This window comes from Phyllobates terribilis, unplaced genomic scaffold (assembly GCF_046119375.1).
Source record: "Phyllobates terribilis strain yellow unplaced genomic scaffold, ASM4611937v1 Scaffold_274__1_contigs__length_2534360, whole genome shotgun sequence".
In the NCBI taxonomy this organism is placed as follows: Eukaryota; Metazoa; Chordata; class Amphibia; order Anura; family Dendrobatidae; genus Phyllobates; species Phyllobates terribilis.
In genome coordinates this window covers 139505-161849 of record NW_027363034.1, presented here as the reverse complement: position 1 = coordinate 161849, position 22345 = coordinate 139505, and the positions used below count along the sequence as shown (strand labels likewise).

At 48.1% G+C, this 22345-nt stretch overlaps 13 non-coding genes and 1 pseudogene across 13 annotated transcripts; all 14 read right to left on the bottom strand.

Annotated features, from left to right (window-relative positions):
• Positions 1–5: 5 nt before the first annotated feature.
• Positions 6–196, bottom strand: LOC141219451 (U2 spliceosomal RNA). The gene has a single exon (XR_012287924.1). It is a non-coding gene; the product is annotated as a U2 spliceosomal RNA (small nuclear RNA).
• Positions 197–1318: 1122 nt separating this feature from the next.
• LOC141219450 (U2 spliceosomal RNA) lies at positions 1319–1509 on the bottom strand. The gene has a single exon (XR_012287923.1). It is a non-coding gene; the product is annotated as a U2 spliceosomal RNA (small nuclear RNA).
• Positions 1510–2627: 1118 nt separating this feature from the next.
• Positions 2628–2818, bottom strand: LOC141219449 (U2 spliceosomal RNA). Its single transcript, XR_012287922.1, has one exon. It is a non-coding gene; the product is annotated as a U2 spliceosomal RNA (small nuclear RNA).
• Positions 2819–3938: 1120 nt separating this feature from the next.
• Positions 3939–4129, bottom strand: LOC141219448 (U2 spliceosomal RNA). Its single transcript, XR_012287921.1, has one exon. It is a non-coding gene; the product is annotated as a U2 spliceosomal RNA (small nuclear RNA).
• Positions 4130–5248: 1119 nt separating this feature from the next.
• LOC141219447 (U2 spliceosomal RNA) lies at positions 5249–5439 on the bottom strand. Its single transcript, XR_012287920.1, has one exon. It is a non-coding gene; the product is annotated as a U2 spliceosomal RNA (small nuclear RNA).
• A 1122-nt stretch (positions 5440–6561) lies between these two features.
• Positions 6562–6752, bottom strand: LOC141219501 (U2 spliceosomal RNA). Its single transcript, XR_012287974.1, has one exon. It is a non-coding gene; the product is annotated as a U2 spliceosomal RNA (small nuclear RNA).
• Positions 6753–7876: 1124 nt separating this feature from the next.
• On the bottom strand, positions 7877–8067 carry LOC141219446 (U2 spliceosomal RNA). Its single transcript, XR_012287919.1, has one exon. It is a non-coding gene; the product is annotated as a U2 spliceosomal RNA (small nuclear RNA).
• Positions 8068–9183: 1116 nt separating this feature from the next.
• Positions 9184–9374, bottom strand: LOC141219486 (U2 spliceosomal RNA). Its single transcript, XR_012287959.1, has one exon. It is a non-coding gene; the product is annotated as a U2 spliceosomal RNA (small nuclear RNA).
• A 1125-nt stretch (positions 9375–10499) lies between these two features.
• LOC141219444 (U2 spliceosomal RNA) lies at positions 10500–10690 on the bottom strand. Its single transcript, XR_012287917.1, has one exon. It is a non-coding gene; the product is annotated as a U2 spliceosomal RNA (small nuclear RNA).
• Positions 10691–11817: 1127 nt separating this feature from the next.
• On the bottom strand, positions 11818–12008 carry LOC141219485 (U2 spliceosomal RNA). Its single transcript, XR_012287958.1, has one exon. It is a non-coding gene; the product is annotated as a U2 spliceosomal RNA (small nuclear RNA).
• A 1128-nt stretch (positions 12009–13136) lies between these two features.
• Positions 13137–13327, bottom strand: LOC141219513 (U2 spliceosomal RNA). Its single transcript, XR_012287986.1, has one exon. It is a non-coding gene; the product is annotated as a U2 spliceosomal RNA (small nuclear RNA).
• Positions 13328–14448: 1121 nt separating this feature from the next.
• Positions 14449–14641, bottom strand: LOC141219515 (U2 spliceosomal RNA). Its single transcript, XR_012287988.1, has one exon. It is a non-coding gene; the product is annotated as a U2 spliceosomal RNA (small nuclear RNA).
• A 5563-nt stretch (positions 14642–20204) lies between these two features.
• LOC141219523 (U2 spliceosomal RNA) lies at positions 20205–20282 on the bottom strand (annotated as a pseudogene).
• Positions 20283–21406: 1124 nt separating this feature from the next.
• On the bottom strand, positions 21407–21597 carry LOC141219443 (U2 spliceosomal RNA). The gene has a single exon (XR_012287916.1). It is a non-coding gene; the product is annotated as a U2 spliceosomal RNA (small nuclear RNA).
• Between the last annotated feature and the right edge of the window lie 748 nt (positions 21598–22345).

Sequence of the window (22345 nt, the reverse complement as noted above, 5' to 3'; positions counted from 1 at the left end):
TAAAGAAGGGGTGCACCGGTCCTGGAGATACTGCAATACCAGGTCAATGCGTGGAGTGGACAGAGCAAGCTCTTTTTCCATCTCCCTGTTCTAAAAATCCATTTAATATATGGTCCCCAGATAGGGGACGTATCAGATATTAAACTGATAAGAACAGATACTACACTTGATCTTAGCCAAAAGGCCGAGAAGCGATAACCAGAATTGGTTTCCGACTACGGTGCCACCCAAGGATTCTGAAAAGTCCATTTGTGGAGATGGCCACCCGGACTCCCGTTAAGAAGACATGCTGTCAACCTCTAGATCCCTCACATGCCTGCACTTTTCGGCTTGCTGCTGCTGCAATCCACGCGTTTTAGATCTGCATAACTCCACCTCTTTTAGCACAGTACCCTCAACCCCCGGCTGTTCCCACCCGCCTGAACACCGTTGGAAGGGAGGAGAACCAATTAAGGCGGGGGGGGGGGGTGGAACGAACAGCTGTCTACCCTTAGCAGGAGGGTTGCTGATTAATTACCTCTCCTGCTGCTGCTGCTGCTGGCTGTCCAGCAGCAGACTGAAGGTGGCTGCTGCTGTGCGCAGGTATATAAAGGCTCAGAGCCTATTATGACACGCGCAGCCAGCGTTCCATTGCCACATTCCGTCTACTGCAGGCGGGATACCTGGATGGCTGAATGTCACTGAGAAGCTCACAGAGACCGCCATAAGCAACAGTTTAAAAGAATGCCACAGACTAATCAACCAAACTTTTTGGGTTGGTTTCTCTTTTATAGTCTGCAGGCATTAAATGAAAGAAGTCAGTGTTCCAGCAGAGGGAGACAACGTTTCAGAAAAGGCATTGTAGCAAACCAAAAAAGAAATTTTAAGCGCAGCAGAGTAACCAGCTCACATACCTGTTAGCTCAGGTGAGTTTAAAAGGCTGCTGTTGATAACAAGGGCATTTGCTAAATAGATGGTGTGTGTGCAACAATATACTGAAAGGTCAATTATATTGTGCAGCTTATCTCACCACCTGTAGTTATTTAGGTGAAAGCTCCAAAATGCTTGCCTAATATGTCTGTTTATCCAAAAGGAAGTATAGAGGGAGAGCTAGATAGATAGCATTGCATTACATTACATTACATGGCAATGCAATGCACAGTTGCTGAAGTTGAACCAAAATGAGCTTGTCATCTGGCTTCTGCAACTTTTAACATGAAAAATCCAATGAGGAGAAGAAAAGCAAAGCCAAAGAGTCGATCCCAAAATCCGACAAACAAGCAAAATGAACAAAAAGCATTGAATTCAATTCTTTCTGATTTTAGAAACTGCATTAAAGAAGGGGTGCACCGGTCCTGGAGATACTGCAATACCAGGTCAATGCGTGGAGTGGACAGAGCAAGCTCTTTTTCCATCTCCCTGTTCTAAAAATCCATTTAATATATGGTCCCCAGATAGGGGACGTATCAGATATTAAACTGATAAGAACAGATACTACACTTGATCTTAGCCAAAAGGCCGAGAAGCGATAACCAGAATTGGTTTCCGACTACGGTGCCACCCAAGGATTCTGAAAAGTCCATTTGTGGAGATGGCCACCTGGACTCCCGTTAAGAAGACATGCTGTCAACCTCTAGATCCCTCACATGCCTGCACTTTTCGGCTTGCTGCTGCTGCAATCCACGCGTTTTAGATCTGCATAACTCCACCTCTTTTAGCACAGTACCCTCAACCCCCGGCTGTTCCCACCCGCCTCAACACCGTTGGAAGGGAGGAGAACCAATTAAGGCGGGGGGGGGGGTGGAACGAGCAGCTGTCTACCCTTAGCAGGAGGGTTGCTGATTAATTACCTCTCCTGCTGCTGCTGCTGGCTGTCCAGCAGCAGACTGAAGGTGGCTGCTGCTGTGCGCAGGTATATAAAGGCTCAGAGCCTATTATGACACGCGCAGCCAGCGTTCCATTGCCACATTCCGTCTACTGCAGGCGGGATACCTGGATGGCTGAATGTCACTGAGAAGCTCACAGAGACCGCCATAAGCAACAGTTTAAAAGAATGCCACAGACTAATCAACCAAACTTTTTGGGTTGGTTTCTCTTTTATAGTCTGCAGACATTAAATGAAAGAAGTCAGTGTTCCAGCAGAGGGAGACAACGTTTCAGAAAAGGCATTGTAGCAAACCAAAAAAGAAATTTTAAGCGCAGCAGAGTAACCAGCTCACATACCTGTTAGCTCAGGTGAGTTTAAAAGGCTGCTGTTGATAACAAGGGCATTTGCTAAATAGATGGTGTGTGTGCAACAATATACTGAAAGGTCAATTATATTGTGCAGCTTATCTCACCACCTGTAGTTATTTAGGTGAAAGCTCCAAAATGCTTGCCTAATATGTCTGTTTATCCAAAAGGAAGTATAGAGGGAGAGCTAGATAGATAGCATTGCATTACATTACATTACATGGCAATGCAATGCACAGTTGCTGAAGTTGAACCAAAATGAGCTTGTCATCTGGCTTCTGCAACTTTTAACATGAAAAATCCAATGAGGAGAAGAAAAGCAAAGCCAAAGAGTCCATCCCAAAATCCGACAAACAAGCAAAATGAACAAAAAGCATTGAATTCAATTCTTTCTGATTTTAGAAACTGCATTAAAGAAGGGGTGCACCGGTCCTGGAGATACTGCAATACCAGGTCAATGCGTGGAGTGGACAGAGCAAGCTCTTTTTCCATCTCCCTGTTCTAAAAATCCATTTAATATATGGTCCCCAGATAGGGGACGTATCAGATATTAAACTGATAAGAACAGATACTACACTTGATCTTAGCCAAAAGGCCGAGAAGCGATAACCAGAATTGGTTTCCGACTACGGTGCCACCCAAGGATTCTGAAAAGTCCATTTGTGGAGATGGCCACCTGGACTCCCGTTAAGAAGACATGCTGTCAACCTCTAGATCCCTCACATGCCTGCACTTTTCGGCTTGCTGCTGCTGCAATCCACGCGTTTTAGATCTGCATAACTCCACCTCTTTTAGCACAGTACCCTCAACCCCCGGCTGTTCCCACCCGCCTCAACACCGTTGGAAGGGAGGAGAACCAATTAAGGCGGGGGGGGGGTGGAACGAGCAGCTGTCTACCCTTAGCAGGAGGGTTGCTGATTAATTACCTCTCCTGCTGCTGCTGCTGCTGGCTGTCCAGCAGCAGACTGAAGGTGGCTGCTGCTGTGCGCAGGTATATAAAGGCTCAGAGCCTATTATGACACGCGCAGCCAGCGTTCCATTGCCACATTCCGTCTACTGCAGGCGGGATACCTGGATGGCTGAATGTCACTGAGAAGCTCACAGAGACCGCCATAAGCAACAGTTTAAAAGAATGCCACAGACTAATCAACCAAACTTTTTGGGTTGGTTTCTCTTTTATAGTCTGCAGGCATTAAATGAAAGAAGTCAGTGTTCCAGCAGAGGGAGACAACGTTTCAGAAAAGGCATTGTAGCAAACCAAAAAAGAAATTTTAAGCGCAGCAGAGTAACCAGCTCACATACCTGTTAGCTCAGGTGAGTTTAAAAGGCTGCTGTTGATAACAAGGGCATTTGCTAAATAGATGGTGTGTGTGCAACAATATACTGAAAGGTCAATTATATTGTGCAGCTTATCTCACCACCTGTAGTTATTTAGGTGAAAGCTCCAAAATGCTTGCCTAATATGTCTGTTTATCCAAAAGGAAGTATAGAGGGAGAGCTAGATAGATAGCATTGCATTACATTACATTACATGGCAATGCAATGCACAGTTGCTGAAGTTGAACCAAAATGAGCTTGTCATCTGGCTTCTGCAACTTTTAACATGAAAAATCCAATGAGGAGAAGAAAAGCAAAGCCAAAGAGTCCATCCCAAAATCCGACAAACAAGCAAAATGAACAAAAAGCATTGAATTCAATTCTTTCTGATTTTAGAAACTGCATTAAAGAAGGGGTGCACCGGTCCTGGAGATACTGCAATACCAGGTCAATGCGTGGAGTGGACAGAGCAAGCTCTTTTTCCATCTCCCTGTTCTAAAAATCCATTTAATATATGGTCCCCAGATAGGGGACGTATCAGATATTAAACTGATAAGAACAGATACTACACTTGATCTTAGCCAAAAGGCCGAGAAGCGATAACCAGAATTGGTTTCCGACTACGGTGCCACCCAAGGATTCTGAAAAGTCCATTTGTGGAGATGGCCACCTGGACTCCCGTTAAGAAGACATGCTGTCAACCTCTAGATCCCTCACATGCCTGCACTTTTCGGCTTGCTGCTGCTGCAATCCACGCGTTTTAGATCTGCATAACTCCACCTCTTTTAGCACAGTACCCTCAACCCCCGGCTGTTCCCACCCGCCTCAACACCGTTGGAAGGGAGGAGAACCAATTAAGGCGGGGGGGGGGTGGAACGAGCAGCTGTCTACCCTTAGCAGGAGGGTTGCTGATTAATTACCTCTCCTGCTGCTGCTGCTGCTGGCTGTCCAGCAGCAGACTGAAGGTGGCTGCTGCTGTGGCAGGTATATAAAGGCTCAGAGCCTATTATGACACGCGCAGCCAGCGTTCCATTGCCACATTCCGTCTACTGCAGGCGGGATACCTGGATGGCTGAATGTCACTGAGAAGCTCACAGAGACCGCCATAAGCAACAGTTTAAAAGAATGCCACAGACTAATCAACCAAACTTTTTGGGTTGGTTTCTCTTTTATAGTCTGCAGGCATTAAATGAAAGAAGTCAGTGTTCCAGCAGAGGGAGACAACGTTTCAGAAAAGGCATTGTAGCAAACCAAAAAAGAAATTTTAAGCGCAGCAGAGTAACCAGCTCACATACCTGTTAGCTCAGGTGAGTTTAAAAGGCTGCTGTTGATAACAAGGGCATTTGCTAAATAGATGGTGTGTGTGCAACAATATACTGAAAGGTCAATTATATTGTGCAGCTTATCTCACCACCTGTAGTTATTTAGGTGAAAGCTCCAAAATGCTTGCCTAATATGTCTGTTTATCCAAAAGGAAGTATAGAGGGAGAGCTAGATAGATAGCATTGCATTACATTACATTACATGGCAATGCAATGCACAGTTGCTGAAGTTGAACCAAAATGAGCTTGTCATCTGGCTTCTGCAACTTTTAACATGAAAAATCCAATGAGGAGAAGAAAAGCAAAGCCAAAGAGTCCATCCCAAAATCCGACAAACAAGCAAAATGAACAAAAAGCATTGAATTCAATTCTTTCTGATTTTAGAAACTGCATTAAAGAAGGGGTGCACCGGTCCTGGAGATACTGCAATACCAGGTCAATGCGTGGAGTGGACAGAGCAAGCTCTTTTTCCATCTCCCTGTTCTAAAAATCCATTTAATATATGGTCCCCAGATAGGGGACGTATCAGATATTAAACTGATAAGAACAGATACTACACTTGATCTTAGCCAAAAGGCCGAGAAGCGATAACCAGAATTGGTTTCCGACTACGGTGCCACCCAAGGATTCTGAAAAGTCCATTTGTGGAGATGGCCACCTGGACTCCCGTTAAGAAGACATGCTGTCAACCTCTAGATCCCTCACATGCCTGCACTTTTCGGCTTGCTGCTGCTGCAATCCACGCGTTTTAGATCTGCATAACTCCACCTCTTTTAGCACAGTACCCTCAACCCCCGGCTGTTCCCACCCGCCTCAACACCGTTGGAAGGGAGGAGAACCAATTAAGGCGGGGGGGGGGGGTGGAACGAGCAGCTGTCTACCCTTAGCAGGAGGGTTGCTGATTAATTACCTCTCCTGCTGCTGCTGCTGCTGGCTGTCCAGCAGCAGACTGAAGGTGGCTGCTGCTGTGCGCAGGTATATAAAGGCTCAGAGCCTATTATGACACGCGCAGCCAGCGTTCCATTGCCACATTCCGTCTACTGCAGGCGGGATACCTGGATGGCTGAATGTCACTGAGAAGCTCACAGAGACCGCCATAAGCAACAGTTTAAAAGAATGCCACAGACTAATCAACCAAACTTTTTGGGTTGGTTTCTCTTTTATAGTCTGCAGGCATTAAATGAAAGAAGTCAGTGTTCCAGCAGAGGGAGACAACGTTTCAGAAAAGGCATTGTAGCAAACCAAAAAAGAAATTTTAAGCGCAGCAGAGTAACCAGCTCACATACCTGTTAGCTCAGGTGAGTTTAAAAGGCTGCTGTTGATAACAAGGGCATTTGCTAAATAGATGGTGTGTGTGCAACAATATACTGAAAGGTCAATTATATTGTGCAGCTTATCTCACCACCTGTAGTTATTTAGGTGAAAGCTCCAAAATGCTTGCCTAATATGTCTGTTTATCCAAAAGGAAGTATAGAGGGAGAGCTAGATAGATAGCATTGCATTACATTACATTACATGGCAATGCAATGCACAGTTGCTGAAGTTGAACCAAAATGAGCTTGTCATCTGGCTTCTGCAACTTTTAACATGAAAAATCCAATGAGGAGAAGAAAAGCAAAGCCAAAGAGTCCATCCCAAAATCCGACAAACAAGCAAAATGAACAAAAAGCATTGAATTCAATTCTTTCTGATTTTAGAAACTGCATTAAAGAAGGGGTGCACCGGTCCTGGAGATACTGCAATACCAGGTCAATGCGTGGAGTGGACAGAGCAAGCTCTTTTTCATTCTCCCTGTTCTAAAAATCCATTTAATATATGGTCCCCAGATAGGGGACGTATCAGATATTAAACTGATAAGAACAGATACTACACTTGATCTTAGCCAAAAGGCCGAGAAGCGATAACCAGAATTGGTTTCCGACTACGGTGCCACCCAAGGATTCTGAAAAGTCCATTTGTGGAGATGGCCACCTGGACTCCCGTTAAGAAGACATGCTGTCAACCTCTAGATCCCTCACATGCCTGCACTTTTCGGCTTGCTGCTGCTGCAATCCACGCGTTTTAGATCTGCATAACTCCACCTCTTTTAGCACAGTACCCTCAACCCCCGGCTGTTCCCACCCGCCTCAACACCGTTGGAAGGGAGGAGAACCAATTAAGGCGGGGGGGGGGGGGGTGGAACGAGCAGCTGTCTACCCTTAGCAGGAGGGTTGCTGATTAATTACCTCTCCTGCTGCTGCTGCTGCTGGCTGTCCAGCAGCAGACTGAAGGTGGCTGCTGCTGTGCGCAGGTATATAAAGGCTCAGAGCCTATTATGACACGCGCAGCCAGCGTTCCATTGCCACATTCCGTCTACTGCAGGCGGGATACCTGGATGGCTGAATGTCACTGAGAAGCTCACAGAGACCGCCATAAGCAACAGTTTAAAAGAATGCCACAGACTAATCAACCAAACTTTTTGGGTTGGTTTCTCTTTTATAGTCTGCAGGCATTAAATGAAAGAAGTCAGTGTTCCAGCAGAGGGAGACAACGTTTCAGAAAAGGCATTGTAGCAAACCAAAAAAGAAATTTTAAGCGCAGCAGAGTAACCAGCTCACATACCTGTTAGCTCAGGTGAGTTTAAAAGGCTGCTGTTGATAACAAGGGCATTTGCTAAATAGATGGTGTGTGTGCAACAATATACTGAAAGGTCAATTATATTGTGCAGCTTATCTCACCACCTGTAGTTATTTAGGTGAAAGCTCCAAAATGCTTGCCTAATATGTCTGTTTATCCAAAAGGAAGTATAGAGGGAGAGCTAGATAGATAGCATTGCATTACATTACATTACATGGCAATGCAATGCACAGTTGCTGAAGTTGAACCAAAATGAGCTTGTCATCTGGCTTCTGCAACTTTTAACATGAAAAATCCAATGAGGAGAAGAAAAGCAAAGCCAAAGAGTCCATCCCAAAATCCGACAAACAAGCAAAATGAACAAAAACCATTGAATTCAATTCTTTCTGATTTTAGAAACTGCATTAAAGAAGGGGTGCACCGGTCCTGGAGATACTGCAATACCAGGTCAATGCGTGGAGTGGACAGAGCAAGCTCTTTTTCCATCTCCCTGTTCTAAAAATCCATTTAATATATGGTCCCCAGATAGGGGACGTATCAGATATTAAACTGATAAGAACAGATACTACACTTGATCTTAGCCAAAAGGCCGAGAAGCGATAACCAGAATTGGTTTCCGACTACGGTGCCACCCAAGGATTCTGAAAAGTCCATTTGTGGAGATGGCCACCTGGACTCCCGTTAAGAAGACATGCTGTCAACCTCTAGATCCCTCACATGCCTGCACTTTTCGGCTTGCTGCTGCTGCAATCCACGCGTTTTAGATCTGCATAACTCCACCTCTTTTAGCACAGTACCCTCAACCCCCGGCTGTTCCCACCCGCCTCAACACCGTTGGAAGGGAGGAGAACCAATTAAGGCGGGGGGGGGGGTGGAACGAGCAGCTGTCTACCCTTAGCAGGAGGGTTGCTGATTAATTACCTCTCCTGCTGCTGCTGCTGCTGGCTGTCCAGCAGCAGACTGAAGGTGGCTGCTGCTGTGCGCAGGTATATAAAGGCTCAGAGCCTATTATGACACGCGCAGCCAGCGTTCCATTGCCACATTCCGTCTACTGCAGGCGGGATACCTGGATGGCTGAATGTCACTGAGAAGCTCACAGAGACCGCCATAAGCAACAGTTTAAAAGAATGCCACAGACTAATCAACCAAACTTTTTGGGTTGGTTTCTCTTTTATAGTCTGCAGGCATTAAATGAAAGAAGTCAGTGTTCCAGCAGAGGGAGACAACGTTTCAGAAAAGGCATTGTAGCAAACCAAAAAAGAAATTTTAAGCGCAGCAGAGTAACCAGCTCACATACCTGTTAGCTCAGGTGAGTTTAAAAGGCTGCTGTTGATAACAAGGGCATTTGCTAAATAGATGGTGTGTATGCAACAATATACTGAAAGGTCAATTATATTGTGCAGCTTATCTCACCACCTGTAGTTATTTAGGTGAAAGCTCCAAAATGCTTGCCTAATATGTCTGTTTATCCAAAAGGAAGTATAGAGGGAGAGCTAGATAGATAGCATTGCATTGCATTACATGGCAATGCAATGCACAGTTGCTGAAGTTGAACCAAAATGAGCTTGTCATGTGGCTTCTGCAACTTTTAACATGAAAAATCCAATGAGGAGAAGAAAAGCAAAGCCAAAGAGTCCATCCCAAAATCCGACAAACAAGCAAAATGAACAAAAAGCATTGAATTCAATTCTTTCTGATTTTAGAAACTGCATTAAAGAAGGGGTGCACTGGTCCTGAAGATACTGCAATACCAGGTCAATGCGTGGAGTGGACAGAGCAAGCTCTTTTTCCATCTCCCTGTTCTAAAAATCCATTTAATATATGGTCCCCAGATAGGGGACGTATCAGATATTAAACTGATAAGAACAGATACTACACTTGATCTTAGCCAAAAGGCCGAGAAGCGATAACCAGAATTGGTTTCCGACTACGGTGCCACCCAAGGATTCTGAAAAGTCCATTTGTGGAGATGGCCACCTGGACTCCCGTTAAGAAGACATGCTGTCAACCTCTAGATCCCTCACATGCCTGCACTTTTCGGCTTGCTGCTGCTGCAATCCACGCGTTTTAGATCTGCATAACTCCACCTCTTTTAGCACAGTACCCTCAACCCCCGGCTGTTCCCACCCGCCTCAACACCGTTGGAAGGGAGGAGAACCAATTAAGGCGGGGGGGGGGGGGGGTGGAACGAGCAGCTGTCTACCCTTAGCAGGAGGGTTGCTGATTAATTACCTCTCCTGCTGCTGCTGCTGCTGGCTGTCCAGCAGCAGACTGAAGGTGGCTGCTGCTGTGCGCAGGTATATAAAGGCTCAGAGCCTATTATGACACGCGCAGCCAGCGTTCCATTGCCACATTCCGTCTACTGCAGGCGGGATACCTGGATGGCTGAATGTCACTGAGAAGCTCACAGAGACCGCCATAAGCAACAGTTTAAAAGAATGCCACAGACTAATCAACCAAACTTTTTGGGTTGGTTTCTCTTTTATAGTCTGCAGGCATTAAATGAAAGAAGTCAGTGTTCCAGCAGAGGGAGACAACGTTTCAGAAAAGGCATTGTAGCAAACCAAAAAAGAAATTTTAAGCGCAGCAGAGTAACCAGCTCACATACCTGTTAGCTCAGGTGAGTTTAAAAGGCTGCTGTTGATAACAAGGGCATTTGCTAAATAAATGGTGTGTGTGCAACAATATACTGAAAGGTCAATTATATTGTGCAGCTTATCTCACCACCTGTAGTTATTTAGGTGAAAGCTCCAAAATGCTTGCCTAATATGTCTGTTTATCCAAAAGGAAGTATAGAGGGAGAGCTAGATAGATAGCATTGCATTACATTACATTACATGGCAATGCAATGCACAGTTGCTGAAGTTGAACCAAAATGAGCTTGTCATCTGGCTTCTGCAACTTTTAACATGAAAAATCCAATGAGGAGAAGAAAAGCAAAGCCAAAGAGTCCATCCCAAAATCCGACAAACAAGCAAAATGAACAAAAAGCATTGAATTCAATTCTTTCTGATTTTAGAAACTGCATTAAAGAAGGGGTGCACCGGTCCTGGAGATACTGCAATACCAGGTCAATGCGTGGAGTGGACAGAGCAAGCTCTTTTTCCATCTCCCTGTTCTAAAAATCCATTTAATATATGGTCCCCAGATAGGGGACGTATCAGATATTAAACTGATAAGAACAGATACTACACTTGATCTTAGCCAAAAGGCCGAGAAGCGATAACCAGAATTGGTTTCCGACTACGGTGCCACCCAAGGATTCTGAAAAGTCCATTTGTGGAGATGGCCACCTGGACTCCCGTTAAGAAGACATGCTGTCAACCTCTAGATCCCTCACATGCCTGCACTTTTCGGCTTGCTGCTGCTGCAATCCACGCGTTTTAGATCTGCATAACTCCACCTCTTTTAGCACAGTACCCTCAACCCCCGGCTGTTCCCACCCGCCTCAACACCGTTGGAAGGGAGGAGAACCAATTAAGGCGGGGGGGGGGGGGGTGGAACGAGCAGCTGTCTACCCTTAGCAGGAGGGTTGCTGATTAATTACCTCTCCTGCTGCTGCTGCTGCTGCTGGCTGTCCAGCAGCAGACTGAAGGTGGCTGCTGCTGTGCGCAGGTATATAAAGGCTCAGAGCCTATTATGACACGCGCAGCCAGCGTTCCATTGCCACATTCCGTCTACTGCAGGCGGGATACCTGGATGGCTGAATGTCACTGAGAAGCTCACAGAGACCGCCATAAGCAACAGTTTAAAAGAATGCCACAGACTAATCAACCAAACTTTTTGGGTTGGTTTCTCTTTTATAGTCTGCAGGCATTAAATGAAAGAAGTCAGTGTTCCAGCAGAGGGAGACAACGTTTCAGAAAAGGCATTGTAGCAAACCAAAAAAGAAATTTTAAGCGCAGCAGAGTAACCAGCTCACATACCTGTTAGCTCAGGTGAGTTTAAAAGGCTGCTGTTGATAACAAGGGCATTTGCTAAATAGATGGTGTGTGTGCAACAATATACTGAAAGGTCAATTATATTGTGCAGCTTATCTCACCACCTGTAGTTATTTAGGTGAAAGCTCCAAAATGCTTGCCTAATATGTCTGTTTATCCAAAAGGAAGTATAGAGGGAGAGCTAGATAGATAGCATTGCATTACATTACATTACATGGCAATGCAATGCACAGTTGCTGAAGTTGAACCAAAATGAGCTTGTCATCTGGCTTCTGCAACTTTTAACATGAAAAATCCAATGAGGAGAAGAAAAGCAAAGCCAAAGAGTCCATCCCAAAATCCGACAAACAAGCAAAATGAACAAAAAGCATTGAATTCAATTCTTTCTGATTTTAGAAACTGCATTAAAGAAGGGGTGCACCGGTCCTGGAGATACTGCAATACCAGGTCAATGCGTGGAGTGGACAGAGCAAGCTCTTTTTCCATCTCCCTCTTCTAAAAATCCATTTAATATATGGTCCCCAGATAGGGGACGTATCAGATATTAAACTGATAAGAACAGATACTACACTTGATCTTAGCCAAAAGGCCGAGAAGCGATAACCAGAATTGGTTTCCGACTACGGTGCCACCCAAGGATTCTGAAAAGTCCATTTGTGGAGATGGCCACCTGGACTCCCGTTAAGAAGACATGCTGTCAACCTCTAGATCCCTCACATGCCTGCACTTTTCGGCTTGCTGCTGCTGCAATCCACGCGTTTTAGATCTGCATAACTCCACCTCTTTTAGCACAGTACCCTCAACCCCCGGCTGTTCCCACCCGCCTCAACACCGTTGGAAGGGAGGAGAACCAATTAAGGCGGGGGGGGGGGGGGGTGGAACGAGCAGCTGTCTACCCTTAGCAGGAGGGTTGCTGATTAATTACCTCTCCTGCTGCTGCTGCTGCTGCTGGCTGTCCAGCAGCAGACTGAAGGTGGCTGCTGCTGTGCGCAGGTATATAAAGGCTCAGAGCCTATTATGACACGCGCAGCCAGCGTTCCATTGCCACATTCCGTCTACTGCAGGCGGGATACCTGGATGGCTGAATGTCACTGAGAAGCTCACAGAGACCGCCATAAGCAACAGTTTAAAAGAATGCCACAGACTAATCAACCAAACTTTTTGGGTTGGTTTCTCTTTTATAGTCTGCAGGCATTAAATGAAAGAAGTCAGTGTTCCAGCAGAGGGAGACAACGTTTCAGAAAAGGCATTGTAGCAAACCAAAAAAGAAATTTTAAGCGCAGCAGAGTAACCAGCTCACATACCTGTTAGCTCAGGTGAGTTTAAAAGGCTGCTGTTGATAACAAGGGCATTTGCTAAATAGATGGTGTGTGTGCAACAATATACTGAAAGGTCAATTATATTGTGCAGCTTATCTCACCACCTGTAGTTATTTAGGTGAAAGCTCCAAAATGCTTGCCTAATATGTCTGTTTATCCAAAAGGAAGTATAGAGGGAGAGCTAGATAGATAGCATTGCATTACATTACATTACATGGCAATGCAATGCACAGTTGCTGAAGTTGAACCAAAATGAGCTTGTCATCTGGCTTCTGCAACTTTTAACATGAAAAATCCAATGAGGAGAAGAAAAGCAAAGCCAAAGAGTCCATCCCAAAATCCGACAAACAAGCAAAATGAACAAAAAGCATTGAATTCAATTCTTTCTGATTTTAGAAACTGCATTAAAGAAGGGGTGCACCGGTCCTGGAGATACTGCAATACCAGGTCAATGCGTGGAGTGGACAGAGCAAGCTCTTTTTCCATCTCCCTCTTCTAAAAATCCATTTAATATATGGTCCCCAGATAGGGGACGTATCAGATATTAAACTGATAAGAACAGATACTACACTTGATCTTAGGGAAAAGGCCGAGAAGCGATAACCAGAATTGGTTTCCGACTACGGTGCCACCCAAGGATTCTGAAAAGTCCATTTGTGGAGATGGCCACCTGGACTCCCGTTAAGAAGACATGCTGTCAACCTCTAGATCCCTCACATGCCTGCACTTTTCGGCTTGCTGCTGCTGCAATCCACGCGTTTTAGATCTGCATAACTCCACCTCTTTTAGCACAGTACCCTCAACCCCCGGCTGTTCCCACCCGCCTCAACACCGTTGGAAGGGAGGAGAACCAATTAAGGCGGGGGGGGGGGTGGAACGAGCAGCTGTCTACCCTTAGCAGGAGGGTTGCTGATTAATTACCTCTCCTGCTGCTGCTGCTGCTGGCTGTCCAGCAGCAGACTGAAGGTGGCTGCTGCTGTGCGCAGGTATATAAAGGCTCAGAGCCTATTATGACACGCGCAGCCAGCGTTCCATTGCCACATTCCGTCTACTGCAGGCGGGATACCTGGATGGCTGAATGTCACTGAGAAGCTCACAGAGACCGCCATAAGCAACAGTTTAAAAGAATGCCACAGACTAATCAACCAAACTTTTTGGGTTGGTTTCTCTTTTATAGTCTGCAGGCATTAAATGAAAGAAGTCAGTGTTCCAGCAGAGGGAGACAACGTTTCAGAAAAGGCATTGTAGCAAACCAAAAAAGAAATTTTAAGCGCAGCAGAGTAACCAGCTCACATACCTGTTAGCTCAGGTGAGTTTAAAAGGCTGCTGTTGATAACAAGGGCATTTGCTAAATAGATGGTGTGTGTGCAACAATATACTGAAAGGTCAATTATATTGTGCAGCTTATCTCACCTCCTGTAGTTATTTAGGTGAAAGCTCCAAAATGCTTGCCTAATATGTCTGTTTATCCAAAAGGAAGTATAGAGGGAGAGCTAGATAGATAGCATTGCATTACATTACATTACATGGCAATGCAATGCACAGTTGCTGAAGTTGAACCAAAATGAGCTTGTCATCTGGCTTCTGCAACTTTTAACATGAAAAATCCAATGAGGAGAAGAAAAGCAAAGCCAAAGAGTCCATCCCAAAATCCGACAAACAAGCAAAATGAACAAAAAGCATTGAATTCAATTCTTTCTGATTTTAGAAACTGCATTAAAGAAGGGGTGCACCGGTCCTGGAGATACTGCAATACCAGGTCAATGCGTGGAGTGGACAGAGCAAGCTCTTTTTCCATCTCCCTGTTCTAAAAATCCATTTAATATATGGTCCCCAGATAGGGGACGTATCAGATATTAAACTGATAAGAACAGATTTTTTGATTGAATATATCTTTTATTAGCACAAAAAATAAGTTAACAGACAGTGTACAGTGCCGCAGCCCAGTACACACAGAATTCTACATCATATTTACATAGCATGAGGATACGACGCACTAACTAGACAAATCACACCCCTATGCTACACAAAACACTCAATCTGAAAGAAAAAGCATGTCAATCAATACAGTACAACGAATCGTGATAAGGGATGGGGATTGGGAAAAAGGGGATGGGGAGGGGAAAATCACAGGCCCGAAGCTTTATTGAAAGACAAGACACATAAGGGGAGAGGGGGAGGAGGGGTTTAGTCCTCATCCTCGTCCTCCGGACCGTCCACGATGGAATAGTCTCTGAGCAGGCTGTGGATCAGCCTGCGGCAGTCCTGGATGGACATCCTCTCCCTCCTCAAGATGAGCCGGTTCCTGGCGACCCAAACGGCATCCTTGAAGCAGTTCATAAGGCGCCAAGCCTCCTGGATGGCTCCGACGGTATGAACCCCAGGGAAGAGTCCGTAAAGCACAGAATGGTGCGATAGGCTCGCCCTGGGGACAGAGTTCCTCAGGTCGTCCTCAAGGGCAGTCAACAGGCGCTGTGCAAATCCGCAGTCCCAAAAAGTGTGCAAAGATGTTTCCTCCACGAAGGGGCACCTTGGGCAGTACCGGGTCTTGCACAGGTTCCGGGCATGCATGAATGACCGGACGGGCAGTCCGCCCTGAATCGCCATCCACGACAAGTCCTTGTGCCCGTTGGTCAGCCTGTCAGACGACACATTTGTCCACACAGTCTCCAGCGTGTCCTGGTGAAGTCCTGTGATGTTCTCCACGTCATCCTTGGCTCTGATGAGCTTGTGGATAGTTTTGGGCTTCCACAAGTCGGGCTTGAGTCCCTCCAGTTGATGTTCCCCCACAAATCGAACGACGTCTCCGTAGAACCATGGCGTCGTCCAGTTGTAGGGGAAGGAGCTGTCCCACTTGTCCCAGCCGAGTCGCCTCCAAAGAGGAAGCAGGAAGAAGCGAGACATGGACCTGCCCGCGGAGCCATTCTTGACTTGCAAAGTCCGGCGGACACAATCACACACAAAAGAGGATCGCAGGAGGGTGGGGATATCTGGAACGCCCTTCCCACCCTTGCGAGGCTCCTTGTACATGACAGCCCGCCTGACTCTGTCCATCTTGGATCCCCAGACAAAGTGAAACACTGTCCTGGTAATGGCCCTGCACACAGTGACGTGTGGGGGCCAGGCCTGCGCCGTGTACTGCAAGACGGGCAGGACCTCATTACGCAGGACGAGTGCCTTACCCTCACAAGTGAGGTGTCTGAGGCTCCAGAGTCCGATCCGTTGCTTCACTTTGGCCAAGCGTTCTTGCCAGGACTTGAGGGCCGCTCCTTCCTTCCCGAACCAGACTCCCAGCACCTTGAGGAAATCCGGTTGAATGTTGAAGGGGAAGGGGGCGGAGGAGGCCGGCTGCCAATCCCCGAAGAGCATGGCTTCCGACTTCCTGCAGTTGACTTTGGCCCCTGAAGCCCGGCCGAACCTCTCACACGTCTGGACGAGGGCGTCGACTGAACCACGATCAGCGCAGAAGACGGTGACGTCGTCCATGTAGAGCGAGCACTTGACCTCGTGTCGTCCCGGACCCGGTGCGGTGATCCCTCTGATCTCTCCATTCTGCCGGATAGCCTCTGCGAAGAGTTCTATAACACAAACAAAAAGAAGAGGTGATAGAGGGCAGCCTTGTCTGACCCCAGAGAGGACAGGGAAGGGGTCAGTCTTCCAGCCGTTCACCAACACCGAGCTGTGGATATCAAAATACATCAGACGGACATACGAACAAAACATGTTACCCAAACCTAACCGGTGCAGAGCTCGGCCCATGAACTCGTGGGAAACCCGGTCGAAGGCCTTCTCCTGATCCAAGGAGACCAGGGCCGCGTGTGCGCGGCGGACCTTGATGTACTCGACCGTGTCCCGCACGAGAGCGAGGCTGTCTGCGATGCGACGTCCAGGGATGCCGCAGGTCTGGTCCGGTTTGATGATCCGTCCGATGACCGTCTTAAGTCGTGTCGCCATCGTCTTGGCCAGGATCTTGTAGTCCACGTTGAGCAGAGTGATGGGACGCCAATTCCTCAGGTCGCACCTCTCTCCCTTCCGCTTGTACAGGATCATGACCATTCCTTCCCTCAAAGATGGAGGCATTCTACCCTCCACCACCATCTCCTCGTACAGGTCCAACAGGTCCGGACAGATGAGGTCTCCCAGCGCTACATAGAGCTCCGCTGGAAGACCATCACTGCCCGGGGTCCTGCCGGTCCTAAAGGATTTAGCGGCAGAGAGCAATTCGCCCACCATCAGAGGTTTGTCCAAGGCTGCCGTGCCTGCAGGATCAAGATGGTTAGTGATACCTGACAGGAACTTATCAGCAGCGTCGGGGTCGGTAGTCTTGTGGGAGTAGAGTTCGCTGTAGAAGTCGCTGACGACCCTCATCACGTCCTCCTTCCCACGTCGCATGTTTCCGCTCTCGTCTCGCAGCTCGTTCAGGGGCGTGTGACCGGCATGAAGTTTCCTGAAAAAGAATGAGTTACATTTCTCACCCTTCTCCAGATTCTCCACTTTGGAACGGAAGACGATTCGCTTGGACTCCTCCTCAAAGTGCCTTTTCAGGCTCTTCTTGGTCTCCTCCAGCTCCTCCCTCACGTCCCAGCCGCAGTGAAGAAGGTCCTGCAGCGACCGCAGCTCGCGCTGCAGCCCTCTGAAGTCCCTCCTCTTCTCACACGCCTGTTGTCGACCCTTGGCCTGAAAGAAACAGCGAAACTCAAGTTTAACATATTCCCACCAATCAGAGACTGTTTGGAAGCTACCCTTGTAGGACTGCCACATTGCGTAGGCTGCTCTCAGCTCCTCCACGACTTCATCCTGAGCCAGCAGAGCACAATTCAGCTTCCAGGAGCCGGGGCCGGACGGAAAACCGTCGCCGAGGACACCTTGTAAGTGAATGGCTCTGTGGTCGGAGAAGACGCAGGGGACCATCGAGTGCCTACTCTGCCTGACTGCCCGAGAGGTGAACACAAAGTCAATCCTGGAGCGGAGTGAGCCATCGGATCGGCTCCACGAATAGTTCGTGGAGCCTCTCCCCATGGAGCCCACCACGTCCTGAAGAGAGGCCTCGGTTACCATCTCGATGAGCAGCTTGGACGTGATGTCCAACTTGGCAGATGTGCCAGAACTACGACCATCCTCCTCGATGGGGCAGTTGAAATCCCCGGCCATCACTAAGGTCCTGGTGGTGGCAAGCTGAAGCCGCAGGGTCTGGAAAAGCTCCAAACGCTCATTCTTCAGTGGGGACGCATACACGTTGATGAACCTGACAGGTTCTCCTGCCCAGTTGCCATCTACAACAAGAGCCCTGCCGCAGATGAGCTCCTGGACGGACTCAAGCGTGAATGCGCCCCCCCTGATCAGAATTGCGACCCCCGCAGACTTGCAGTCACCCCCACCGGACCAGTAGGATGGACCGTGGGACCACTCCCTGGCCAGATGTTTGAAGGACCTAGAGGAGGGAAGGGAACATTCCTGCAACATATAAACATCACACAACTGGGAAGTAAGGAAGGCATAAATAGTCTGACGTCTGAACTTGTCCTTGATGCTCCTGACATTAATGGAAAATAACTTAATATTAGCCATCATGTAGGGAAAAAAGAAAAAGTTAGCGCAGGCAATACACCTTAGTTACCACTCCGGTCGGGTGGTCCCTCGTCGGTGTTGACTGCTGGTGACGGGATCACCAGCAGGCCCTCTTCCTCCATCTGGTCAAGCAGCGCGGCCTCGATCTCGGCGACCACCAGTTCCTCCTCTTCTGGCTCGGCACCAGGGTCTCAACCATGTGCTCCATCTCTTCTGGCTCAGGGAGGGTATCCTCCTTTTCGCCTACGAAATCCAGAATCTTCTTTTTGGAGGATTCAGTAGCAGGGCTGTCCTCCACCTTCCTCTTTCCCCGGGTTGGAACTGGGGAGACAAGAAGGGGAAAATCCTCCTCGGAATAGATAGCGGCGGGTGGAGGAAAGGTTAATTCCACCGCTACCATGGTCTGGGGAGGGAGAGTGGCTGCCGGGGCAGGGGAAAGGACACCTGCTGAGGAGTAGGGGAAGGAGGAAGAGGAAGTGGAATCCTCAGCAGGGGTGGCCGGGGTGGGGGGGGATTGGACGGGGGTGGCAGGGGGAGGGATCGAGAGAGGGGTGACAGAACTCTTACCCTCCTTTGACTTTTTCTTCTGCTTCGGAGCTGTTGGGACCGTCGCTGGGGCTTTGGCCACCGACTCCTTGACCGCTTTGGCCTTGGTCGTCTCGGCCTTGGCCGCTGGGGCCTTGGTCGTCGCGTCCTTGACCTTCACAGGCCTGGTCGTCGGGGCCTTGTCCTCCGGAGCTGGGGTCGTCGCAACCACCGATGCCCAGGATCTCTCACGCTTGGGGCAATCCTTGTATAGATGAGCCGCCAGCCCACACAGGTTGCAGGACGTCTTCTTCGGGCAGTCCTTCGAGCTGTGTCCCGTCACTCGACAAATCCTGCAGGCATCCTCCTTGCAGTCCTTCATCTCGTGGCCGTTCTTGCCGCATCTCCTGCAGTTCCGCGGCATGTCCGGGTAATAGATGAGGCCGTAGGAGTTGCCCAGGGAGAATGTCGGGGGCAGGTGCCGAAGTCCGTCTGAGTACGCCAGGTCCCTGTGAAGTCTAACGGTCACCGACCACTTACCTGTCCAGAAGCCGAGTCCATTCAGGATGTGAGAGGGTTCCTTCACAACCAAACAGAAGCATCTCAGGAAGGTACAGATGTCTTGGCCTGGGGTGTGCGGGTTGCGCATGGAGACCGTGATCCTCCTTTCGTCCCTCTGGATAGGGCAGCTACCTGTAAAGGCAGAGAAAGAATTATCCGGTCCTTTTGCGCTTACCATTTCCCAGAACCTCCTGCAGGTGTTCACAGTGGCGAAGGTGACGAAGAAGATCCCCGTCAAGAAGGTCTGGATGCTGAGGGTGTCCGACCTGGAGAAGCCTCGATCCAGCAGCATCTTCTGGCAGAACACGTCCGAGGACATGTCCGGCACCCTCCCATCCACTTCCTTCAGCTTCAGGGCCACCATCTGCCGCATCCATGGCTCCAGGGCTGGAGCTTCGTGGCGGGGCTTCTGGTTTCCCTTCTGCTGGCCAGTCGTGGAGGCAGAGTCCTTGGGGTCAGAATCGGCTCCTGGCTGGGCCCTCCTGGCTGTCCCCTGCTCCAGGCTCTTCTTTTCAGCCTTCCTCGCAGCGCTTGCCATGGCTTTCCTCCTGCAGTTACTTCTTGGAGCTGGATCTGGAACTCTTCCCGGAATGGGTGGAGCTATGCAGATTCTTCTCCCGTCGTGTTCTGGACAAATTCCCCGAAAGGTCTTTGTCTCGATGATTTTCTTCCTCGAAGATTCCACAGGACAGCCCGATTCTTCTCCGAGTCTTCGTCTTCTTCTGGATTCTTTAGAGCTTCTTCCTCCCACCGATATCCGCCTTCCTTCTCCGATGTCAGCTGGGCTCCGAAGCTCTTCTCCTTCCGAGTTCGATCGCTCTCGTCAAGTGTAGATCGTAGCTCTTGTGTTCTTAAAAGAACAGATACTACACTTGATCTTAGCCAAAAGGCCGAGAAGCGATAACCAGAATTGGTTTCCGACTACGGTGCCACCCAAGGATTCTGAAAAGTCCATTTGTGGAGATGGCCACCTGGACTCCCGTTAAGAAGACATGCTGTCAACCTCTAGATCCCTCACATGCCTGCACTTTTTGGCTTGCTGCTGCTGCAATCCACGCGTTTTAGATCTGCATAACTCCACCTCTTTTAGCACAGTACCCTCAACCCCCGGCTGTTCCCACCCGCCTCAACACCGTTGGAAGGGAGGAGAACCAATTAATGCGGGGGGGGGGGGGGTGGAACGAGCAGCTGTCTACCCTTAGCAGGAGGGTTGCTGATTAATTACCTCTCCTGCTGCTGCTGCTGCTGGCTGTCCAGCAGCAGACTGAAGGTGGCTGCTGCTGTGCGCAGGTATATAAAGGCTCAGAGCCTATTATGACACGCGCAGCCAGCGTTCCATTGCCACATTCCGTCTACTGCAGGCGGGATACCTGGATGGCTGAATGTCACTGAGAAGCTCACAGAGACCGCCATAAGCAACAGTTTAAAAGAATGCCACAGACTAATCAACCAAACTTTTTGGGTTGGTTTCTCTTTTATAGTCTGCAGGCATTAAATGAAAGAAGTCAGTGTTCCAGCAGAGGGAGACAACGTTTCAGAAAAGGCATTGTAGCAAACCAAAAAAGAAATTTTAAGCGCAGCAGAGTAACCAGCTCACATACCTGTTAGCTCAGGTGAGTTTAAAAGGCTGCTGTTGATAACAAGGGCATTTGCTAAATAGATGGTGTGTGTGCAACAATATACTGAAAGGTCAATTATATTGTGCAGCTTATCTCACCACCTGTAGTTATTTAGGTGAAAGCTCCAAAATGCTTGCCTAATATGTCTGTTTATCCAAAAGGAAGTATAGAGGGAGAGCTAGATAGATAGCATTGCATTACATTACATTACATGGCAATGCAATGCACAGTTGCTGAAGTTGAACCAAAATGAGCTTGTCATCTGGCTTCTGCAACTTTTAACATGAAAAATCCAATGAGGAGAAGAAAAGCAAAGCCAAAGAGTCCATCCCAAAATCCGACAAACAAGCAAAATGAACAAAAAGCATTGAATTCAATTCTTTCTGATTTTAGAAACTGCATTAAAGAAGGGGTGCACCGGTCCTGGAGATACTGCAATACCAGGTCAATGCGTGGAGTGGACAGAGCAAGCTCTTTTTCCATCTCCCTGTTCTAAAAATCCATTTAATATATGGTCCCCAGATAGGGGACGTATCAGATATTAAACTGATAAGAACAGATACTACACTTGATCTTAGCCAAAAGGCCGAGAAGCGATAACCAGAATTGGTTTCCGACTACGGTGCCACCCAAGGATTCTGAAAAGTCCATTTGTGGAGATGGCCACCTGGACTCCCGTTAAGAAGACATGCTGTCAACCTCTAGATCCCTCACATGCCTGCACTTTTCGGCTTGCTGCTGCTGCAATCCACGCGTTTTAGATCTGCATAACTCCACCTCTTTTAGCACAGTACCCTCAACCCCCGGCTGTTCCCACCCGCCTCAACACCGTTGGAAGGGAGGAGAACCAATTAAGGCGGGGGGGGGGGTGGAACGAGCAGCTGTCTACCCTTAGCAGGAGGGTTGCTGATTAATTACCTCTCCTGCTGCTGCTGCTGCTGGCTGTCCAGCAGCAGACTGAAGGTGGCTGCTGCTGTGCGCAGGTATATAAAGGCTCAGAGCCTATTATGACACGCGCAGCCAGCGTTCCATTGCCACATTCCGTCTACTGCAGGCGGGATACCTGGATGGCTGAATGTCACTGAGAAGCTCACAGAGACCGCCATAAGCAACAGTTTAAAAGAATGCCACAGACTAATCAACCAAACTTTTTGGGTTGGTTTCTCTTTTATAGTCTGCAGGCATTAAATGAAAGAAGTCAGTGTTCCAGCAGAGGGAGACAACGTTTCAGAAAAGGCATTGTAGCAAACCAAAAAAGAAATTTTAAGCGCAGCAGAGTAACCAGCTCACATACCTGTTAGCTCAGGTGAGTTTAAAAGGCTGCTGTTGATAACAAGGGCATTTGC